The sequence below is a fragment of the Pteropus medius genome, unplaced genomic scaffold (assembly GCF_902729225.1).
Source record: "Pteropus medius unplaced genomic scaffold, Ma_sr-lr_union100, whole genome shotgun sequence".
NCBI lineage: Eukaryota > Metazoa > Chordata > Mammalia > Chiroptera > Pteropodidae > Pteropus > Pteropus medius.
The window spans coordinates 13,198,994-13,209,314 of NW_024340701.1; the positions used below are offsets into that span (position 1 = coordinate 13,198,994).

General features: G+C 36.8%; 1 pseudogene; it reads right to left on the minus strand.

Moving 5' to 3' along the window:
- Positions 1-604: 604 nt before the first annotated feature.
- LOC120581531 (uncharacterized) lies at positions 605-723 on the minus strand (annotated as a pseudogene).
- Between the last annotated feature and the right edge of the window lie 9,598 nt (positions 724-10,321).

A 10,321-nucleotide genomic window follows, 5' to 3' on the forward strand; every position in this document is an offset into this window, starting at 1 on the left:
AGCTTGATTTTTATTTATACTATTGACCTTCATAGTATATGTTTCATGGTTTACTATAAATATTTACTTACCCTCAATGGTCTCCATCTGAAAGAAGCTATATTGCCAAAAGGTCGTATCATTGCCAAGTCATTTGCTTGACTTATACTTTTTTATTAGATCATTTTTTAGAAATTCCTAGAAGAAATAATTATCATTATTTATAAATACTAATTAGTTATTAAACATTTACTCTGTACCTGATATAATAGATATGATTTTAAACCAATGTATTTCTCATTCCCTTATAAATCATTTTGCCCTGGAAATTACATTCTCTGACAGCCTTGTAAAATTAAAGCTAAGTGGGAAAGATCAACTCAGGAAAGACTAAACTACAAAAACAGGCATCATTTGTCGACTCTAAGCAGATGCTCCTGAAACCTTAGCAAGTCCACAGTTTTAAAAGCCAAAATTTGCGAGAAAAAAACTGAAAAATAGTATCTTTTAACATAATAAAATCCAGTCCAATTTAGACCATAGAAAATACTATTTGTTCATTTTTATGATAATAACACCCCTTACTGATTGATTTTTTATTTATTTATTTTATTATTATTATTCATGCCTACAGCACCTAGTCTTCCTAGGTGGTCTCCCATCCAAGTACTAACCAGGCCCGACCCTGCATAGCTTCCAAGAGCAGACGGGATCGGGCTTGTTCAGGGTGGCATGGCTGTAGACCGTGGACTGTGTGGCTCCACTGGGGTGTGAACCCAGGACCTTCTGCGTGTAAAGCAGGAGTGCTAACCGCTACACTGTGGAACTATGTCCTGATTGATCTTTCTATGGCAGGCACCGTTTCGTATCTATTAACTCCTTTCAACCTTATAATAGTCTTATTTCATTTGTTCATATGTGTGCCCCAAGATCCTAGAACATAGCCTGTCATATAGTAGGTACTTAATAAATCTGTTATGTCAATGAGTGACTTTATGAGATATGTGCTATTGTCTACCTTTTGTAGGTAAGGAAATAGAGGCACAGGGCAGTTAAATATCTTTTCTCAGTCAGTATTGAGAACCAGGATTGAGAATAAAGAAATATTCCTATAAATATCAAGTGAGTTGCTCAAAGTTATTAGAGGCAAAACCACTCTAGGAATCAGATGAAAGGAACAAGGTATTAAACATTGACTCTGCCAAGCATTCTGACAGGTATTTTATCTGCATCATCTCATTTAATCCCACAGTCACATTTCAACTTTAATATTGTGAATCCAATTTTAAGAATTTGGGAACCATCTCAGGAAGATTAACAAAATAAGGAAATTGCAAAATTAAGATTCAAACTCAGATCTGCCTATTTATAAATCCTTTGCAAAGTCTTTGTTCTTGCTCCTACTCCTGCTTGCCACCATATGTTTATTTTATGAAAAATAAAGCAGCTTCTTCCTCTGTATCTGAGAAGTTCTCTCCCTCTTTATTCTCCATACTCATTGCTTTTCTCTCATCAGACATTAATACTTTAGCAGTTTCTCCTTTGCTTCTACTCAAGGTTAAGAGAAGAGTCTTCTGCCTTCTGTACCAGCACTTTGCTATGGAAAAATAAAAATAGAAAAATGGAAAATCCTCTCAGTGCTACAAAATTATGGATGTACTCATTTCATGTGTATTCTTCAAAAATTTCAAGGAAGCTGAAATCTAATTTAATCTATTACATGATTGTACTAAATTACTTAACCACATCAAGGCATCGATGGCCTCACACTCTGGGAAGGGACATTGTAAATGGTTTTCAAATACATAATGCAGACTCAGGTGCTTGAGATGGGGACGCCCATCTCTGAATATAAAGCTTCCTTTACACTTCTGAGATCAAAACAACACAGCCATTATTTGAGAGGCTGGATGAAATACCAAAGCCATTTCTTATTAGCTTCAGTCATTAAAGAGAATTTAGTAGTCTGGCTTTTGCATTTTTTCCTTCCTAAAAAAAAAAAAAAAAAAAAAGGCAATCTTAATGGAATGAAAGGAAGAAAGATTTTAAAGATCAAGATTATAGATAAAGTTCCCACTAATTACATTGTTTTCCACTTTCAGGGGAAAAAAATTTTCCAATTCCCCTCCCCATCTCATGCTAAACATTTTAAGAATGCAAAGAGATGTTAAGCATATTTGCCTTCACTAAGAGGAAAATTACACTACATCATCACCACTACTATAAATAAGTACTAATGAAAAATGTCCTTGTGTCAATCTATTCTCTGAAATGTTGAATGCCTTTTCTCATAATAACAATGTTGTAAACAAAAGGTGGATTCCCAGGAAAACCATCAAAAGCCAAGTCAAGTCATGATGGTGATGCAGAACAGTGCTTCAGCACTAAGATCAGATCCTAGGGATCTCAGAAACATCAGAAATGCATCTCATCTCCCTCTCCCTCTCCTGGTAACAACTCTTTTGAAAGCCATATAATAGTGGAAATTCAGCCTTTGTATGAAAAAAAAATAATATCTGAGAAGGCAGTATCACTTTCATATTTAACATAGGCACTAGGTCCAGAATTCCTAGGCTTGACTCTTTATCTCCAAACACTACCTAGCTCTGATCATTGGTATTTCCTTTATTCTGTACCTCGGTTACTATATCCATACAATGAAAACTTGAGTGGTATTCTTGTTACTGTGATTAAATAAGTTATTACTTCAAAACATAAAAAAGTTTCAGATGCAAAGTACTCAAAAAATGTCAACTATTATTGGTAAAGTGCTACACATTTTATCTCACTTAATCCTTGATGTGACTCCTCAAGATAAAATATTTATCTTTCATTTTATAAATGAAGAAACTGAAGCTTATGAAGGTTAGGCAATTTGCTTAGAGAAACACAATTGTAAAAGAGAATTTTTAAAAGGCAGAGCCAGGTTTCTAATCTAGATTAGGTTCCCAAATTCCAGGCTCTGGAACATGTGACCTTGATGCATTGTCTGTGAAGATGTAGGATTCTCAAGAACATATCTCTTTTCCTGACTCCCAATCCCCCTCACTAATTCCTCAGCCACTGCCTCCACAGTAAGAAAATGAGATCAACAAGAGTTGTAACTCTTTCTCCTTTCCTGTGGCCTACAGAAGGGGATTCTGCCCCAGATCCCTGCCTGACATAAGCCAAGCTTCCAAAGGATATTTGACCTTCTTAAACTGAGTATTCAGAGGTTAATGAATACCTGTGTTTTGAATTTCCATTGTAGCTTTCTGGCAATTCCATGAGTGTGAGCTCTTTGAAAATGCCACAGGCCTATAGAAGTGCTGATCTTGGCATTGGAAATCCTTGTGGATATAATTAGTTAGAGGAAATGAAGGTGACTGACCATTTATAGTCAGAATCATAACAAACTGAAGTATTAAAGAAAGTCTGAAGCCAAAACACAGGGAGGGCTTGGAATCACAAAGTAAGCTGGACATAGAGACATTTTCCAGAAACCAATTGTGAAAGAACTAAGAAAGTGTGCTCCTTACAGGCTTGACAGTGGTTTGGACCATTTTTCCTACCCGTTTAGAATTGAATTCTGAAGAAAACAGAGCAAAACAGAGATGAGGAACAAAAGTCCTTTCAGGCCTGGAAAACAGGTCTAGTGGTAGTGGGTTTCCTTAGAAGATAGGAAAGGAGGGATTGTCTTCACATTATCCTGATTTTTATCAAGCTCCCAAAGCACCCCAAACACTTCTTGATTATCTTTAAAATGTATTTTTGATTATTAGGAAAGTTCCTTTAAGGAATCATAGAATCCCAAAACCAGAAAAGTGATTGGCCTTTATGGAACACTTATCATGTGTCAGGCATTGTGCTCTCACCATAATCTTTCTAGCAACCCTGTAATTATTGTCCTCACATTACAGATGAGACACAGAGAGGGTTAAGTAATACCCAGGGTCACAGAGCCAGGACCTAGTATACTGGCTCCCCAGCCTGCCCAACCCAATTGGCAGAACTTTTATTAACTCATTGTTCACTGACTTCCTTTAAAGTCATTTCATCCAACCTTCATCACCCTGTGGAATTGCCTGGACAGCATCCCCAGTGAGTTGTTTTTCAGTCTCTGTTCAAATACCTGCTACTTTTTTTATTGTGGTAAAATACATAAAACATAAAATTTAGCATTTTAACCATTTTAAAACATACAGTTCAGTGGCATTTAGTACATTCAAAAGGTTGTATAACCATTACCAGAATCAAGCTGCAGAAATTTTTTATCTCCCAAGAAGAAAACCCCATATCCTTTAAGCAGCTACTCCCCACTCTCCCTTCCTCACAGCTGCTAATCAGCTTTTTGTCTCTATGATCTGCCTATTCTGGACAATTCAGATAAATGGAAACATACAATATGAGGCCTTTAGGTCTGGCTTCTTTCATTCACTATACTGTTTTCAAGGTTCATCCATGTATTAGCATATCAGTACTTCAACCTTTTTATGGCTGAATAATATTCCAATATATGGTTACATCACATTTTATTTATCTGTTAGTTGATGGCCATTTGTGTTATTTTTACTTTCTGGCTATTGTCATTAGTATTAATGTGAATATTCTTACACACATTTTTGAACACTTGTTTTCAATTATTTGGGATATATATCTGGGTGTAGAATTGCTATTCACATGGTAATTCTGTTTAATTTATTGAGGAAACATCAAATTGTTTTCCACAGTGGCTGAACCATTTACATTCCTATCAGCAATGTATGAAATTTCTAATTTCTTCACATCCTTGTCCACACCTGCTATTTTCTATTGTTTTTAATTATAGCCATCCTAGTGGGTATAAAGTGGAAATTCATTATGCTTTTTGATTGGCACTTCCCTAATAACTAATGACACTGAGAATTTTTTCATGTACTTGTTGACCATTTATATATCTTCTTGGATAAATGTCTATTCCACTCTTTTGTCCTCTTTCTTTACTGCGTTGCTTGACTTTTTGTTGTTGAGTTGTAAGAATTCTTTATATATTATGAATACTAGAACTTATCAGGTATGATTTGCAAACATTTTTCCCATTCTATCTTTTCACTCTTTTGACAATGTCCTTTGAAGCAATAAAGTTTTTAATTTGGATGAAGTCCGATTTATCTGTTTTTTTCTTTTGTTGCTTGTGCTTTTTGAATCATGTCTAAGAAACCATTGCCAATGCCAAAGTCATGAAGAGTACCCCTATGTTTTCTTTTAATAGTTTTATAGTTTTATATCTTATATTTAAGTCTTTGATCCATTTTGAGATTATTTTTAGATATGGCGTGAGGTAAGGTAAGAGTACAATTTCATTCTGTTGCATATGGATATCCACTTGTTTGCACTATTTGTTTTAGACTATTCTTTCTCCATTAAATGGTCATGGCACACTTATCAAAAATCAATTGACCATATGTGTATGGGTTTATATCTAGACTCTCAATTCTATTCTATTGATCTGTCTATTCTTATGCCATTACCACACTGTTCTGATTACTAGAACTCACAACTTTTAAAGGCAGCCTATACAGCCTTCAGATACCCCCATTCCCTCTTAGAAAATTCTTCCTTTTTCAGGTCCTGAAAAATACCTCATGTTACTGCTAAACTCTGGTCTCAACTCTGCCATCTGGAGTCTCACCATTATCAACGGTAACATTATTGCCCACTTTATTAAGCTCACATATTTTCCAGGTATAGTTTAAGCTGGATGTTTTACACATATTGTCATCTTGTATCCTCAAACATTAGAGCTATAATTACTATTTCTAACTTATAAGTGAAGAAGCTGTGGCACAGAGAAGTTAAGTGAATAACCTATGCATAGTTAAATAGCAAGTGGCAGATCTAGGATGCAAACCCAGACAGTTAAACATTCCAGCTCACATTTTTAACCTACAAAGCAACTGAGCAAAGATTTGTTGAGTGCCTCTCAATTAAGCAGTGTGTAAAGGCTGAAAGTATAAAACTAAATAGGCTGCTTTCCCTGCCTTCATGGAGTTTACAGATCAATAAACACAGGTCAAAACCTATGAAGAGAGTTGTAATGTAAGAACGCCAAAAATAGATATTAAAACTGGGAAAGCAGAAGAAGACTTCACTCTACTAAGTTTAAAAAACCTGGACTCTTGTTTCTTACCACTGCGCCCCTGCCCCACCCCATCCAATCCAACTTCTGTCCATGGTGTTGCTGCTAATATAAATACTCCATTCCCTCAATGAAGACTCAGAATCTCTGGTCGACCAATGCTCTCCTGAGCTGCACATGACCTTATATAGATCTAGAACACTGAGATGGATCATTCTCCAATACAGAAGCTTGACTTCACACAAAGGTGCTCATATTACCATTCTCAGAATGATTTTCCCACAGTGCCTGAAATCTCTTCCATCAATTCTTTCCATTAGTAAAGATGTTTACTCTTCTGAAGATCAAATATCTATGTCTCTAAAGAAGTAAGCAACTCTAGAATTATATTTATTAAGGACCTATCACATGCTAGGCATTTTATATAGGCATTTTATATCATCCCCAGAACACCACAATGGGGTAAACATTGTCAGCCTTATTTTACATACAAGAAAACTGAGACTCAGAATTTAGAGACTGAATTGGAAGAATTAATATTTAAGCCCTGGACTGCCTAATCTCCATGCAAGAATCCCTTTGATAGCATCCCTGAAAAGGGAACATTTAGTTAATGTTTACCCACTTTCCGAGACTGGGAGCTCATAAATCCATATTTGACCCAACTCATCATGGAACTTCTCTGATTGTTAGAAAGTGTTTTCTGTGAACAATAAAGACATTCCTTGCTTTGGGGTGGAGGAGACAGTGATCTCCCCATCTCAGGACTTTCTCAGCTGCTAAAAAGCCTTCGGTTTATTTTGAATGGAAATTCTCAGTCCCTACTTAGCCAACTCATTCCCACGTGCAACAAGTCAAAGATGATAATCCACCATGAAAGCCAATGTGAATTCCTAGATTGTTCCCTAAAAAGCAGGCAGGACAAAATCAATTTATAAAAAGCCATGTTTATTTTACCACTTTTCCCAAAGGCAAATGCATTGTAGGTAATGGAGAATAAGAAGAAATTCAACTATAAAGAAATATTTGACAGTGTTTCCTTAATCGTGGACTATATCTGCTGATCCAGCCGAAAGCAAGAGGGCAGAGGTGATCTTTGCTATGCCACAGTGAATAATGCAATCATATTTTTGATACCAAACTACATTTAACTGCCATATAAATCCTGCCTGCTTCCATACCACACCTCATTATCTCACAGGAAATGTATAACTTTTGGAAAGTCAAATGTGGTCAGATCTGTGTCCCTAAAGTTGGTATGGAAACACAAAGCAGAGAGTCAGATTTTTGCTGCACCAGCAGTCCAGCTTCTTGAGTGCACATAATCAGCCTTACCCAAATATCCTTGACACCAACTTGCTGTGGGGCATGAAGCAAAACACTCCACCTCTCTGGGATTAAGTTTTTTATCTTTAAAGTGAGAGTGGGGCATATCATTATTCCCATTTTGCAAATTAGGAAATTCAGGGACAGAGAAGTAAGAAAAGTGCTCAAGGTCAGTGTTAAATATCTAATCAAAGGAAAACTGGATGTCAAACCAAGTCTGTCTGTCTTGACTCACAAGTATTCTCTTCCATACATGAAAAAAAGCTCCAACACTGTGACTCTATGGTACTTTGCTTGAATTATTACGTTCGAAAACCCTTAACAAGAGCTTTCACTGTTGGGAGCATCTTACTGTCAATATGCTGAACTGCCCAAATTCCCAAAAGGGGGAAAATGTGTGAAATAAGCGTAATTATAAAAGTTTATTAATCTTGATTTCAGGAAGTGAGATGGGGGTAGCAGAAATGATTGATACAGAAAAGGGGACAGTGTGCTTTCTCAGTCTCATTAGATGGCAAGGAGAGGATGCCACTCTGCCTGACTTGAGAAGAAGAAAGGAGCACATTGGGTCTTTTTTGCCCTATTTCTAGCTACACGAATTGAAAAGCCGACCTCAGGTTCAGTGCATCATTCTCGAAGCAGTGAACAAAATCCTTCTTTGTTCCCCAGTGAAACTTATCTTTGAGGAGCTGCAGTACTTCCTGTGAGATGCAGCCCTGCAGATGTGCCATGGGAGACCTGCCTGGCTGTGCTTCCTTTGCTCAAAGTTCAAGAATGAGCACTTTGTACTGCTGGGCTGAAAATGACACTCCCTCCTCTGCTCCCCACTGGGTTCCCAAGTGGGCAAAACTTTCTGCTTAAGAGGCAGGCCATGAGCAGTGTGTGTGTGTGTGTGTGTGTGTGTGTGTGTGTGTGTGTGTGTGAGAGAGAGAGAGAGAGAGAGAGTGTGTGTGAGAGAAAGAGAGAGAGAGAGAGAGATTTTGTTTTGTTCATTTGTAAATTTGTTAACTATTTCTAAAGCTAGAAGAGAAACCAAAGGGACAGAGTGTAGCACAGTACTTTTCAAACTGTATTCCACGAAACCCTTCCAAGGGTTGGTAACCCCACTGTCTGGAGATAGAGGATGATTTGGGTGGGAGCGGCAGGCATAGTTCCAGGCCCTTCTATCTGCCTCCTTTTCTCCCCTTGCCAACATCATCAACAATATCAGAACAGTTCTACTTCTAACAATTTGATGTAGTGGGCTGGATACCATTTTATTTCAGCAAAGACTTTTATAGCTAAAAAAGTATTGGAAAATTAGAGTTGCTGTAGGAGGGTCTTACAAGGATCCAACTTAAATTCTATTCTCAGTTCTCCTAAAATATCGCTCTGTGGTTTTAAGCAGTTCATTTCAACTCTGGTTTCAATCTCATTATCTATAAAATGAGGAGGTTCTAACAGCACACAACTCCTAAGAGTGAGTACTCTACTACGTTTATTATGTTTATTAGATTGACTCCACCTGAGTATGTCCTTTATGTCTATTCACATGGATAAATATTTATTTATAACATATTTGAAACCACGCATTGTCTTAATCCTGGGAAGCAAAAATGGAAAATAAAATCCCTGACATAAAGGCGTTCAAAATCTAAGCTATAGACAGGAAGCTACCAAGTTGACCCTTGAACAGTATGAGTTTGAACTCCACAGACCTGCTTACTTATCTGCAGGGCTTTTTCAATAAATATACAGTCAGCCCTCTATATCCTAGGCCTCATATCCACAAATTCAACCAACTCCAATATTTTTTATCCAAAACCAGTATTTTTGATATGAGGTTTGGAATCTGTGGATGTAGAGGGACAACTCTGTGCACTGTTCTATGCCATTTTACATAAGGGACTTGAGTATCTGCGGGGGTCCTGGAACCAATCTCCTGCAGATACCAAAAGACTATAGTTGGTTTGGGGGGAGTCAAAAGTGATATGCTGAATTTCAAAAGTGCAGGGGGTTGATGTCCTTAACTCCAGTATTATTTATGGGTCACCTATAATTGAATCATTACAATAAAAGATGAGATGTGCTATGTTCAGAAGAGGTGTAGTAATTTTAAACTGTGAATTTCAGAAAAGTTTTCTGTGGGAATTACTGGACTGACTGGAATGAAATTTGTAGAAGAGAACAAATTTAATTCTATTTTCTGCTCCACAACCAAATATCTATACAAATCAGGTATCTTCTCTGGGCTTTTATTTCTTTATCTGTAAAATGAGAATGTTGGACTAAAAGATATCTTGGGTGCATTCCAGATATAAAATACCTATGAATCTATGATTATCTCAGAAATTACAAGTTCTCTTAGAGTTCGTGGATTGCAAACATTACAAACAAACAGTATAGCATAAGACTCTGTCTCCCAGAAAAAAATAAAAACGTATATTTTTAAAGTATGAAAAGACATAGATTCTAAGGAAAACAGAGACAAAACTTCAGAAACCATAATCTCATTGGGAATCTAAGCATAGGCATTATCTACACAATAAATCAGCTCCATTTTTCATGCCTTCATCATTCCATTTAATATTCAAATTCCCAGGCATAAAATTGGAATTTGATTAAAGTGAACTGCCTTCTCATCTTCTGGCTGGGAGTGACAGAGTTCCTTGTTGACACTTCCATCAAGACAATAGACCATGGGAGAAGGAAAATGGTTCCCTAAAGGTAGAAAGAGTAATGAGCAGGCAAAAACTACTTGATTTGCTTTCTACAACCTAAAGAGAGTATCAGAAGCTAGGTGTGATTTTTCTTCACTTATATTTCCAATATAGCTTTGTGTAAGTCTCTTTTAAAAAATTTTTGGAATTGTATGCGTTATACCTAAGTCACAGTCCCAGAATTTAAAGAGGAAGGAAGGAAGGAAAGAAGGAAGGAAGG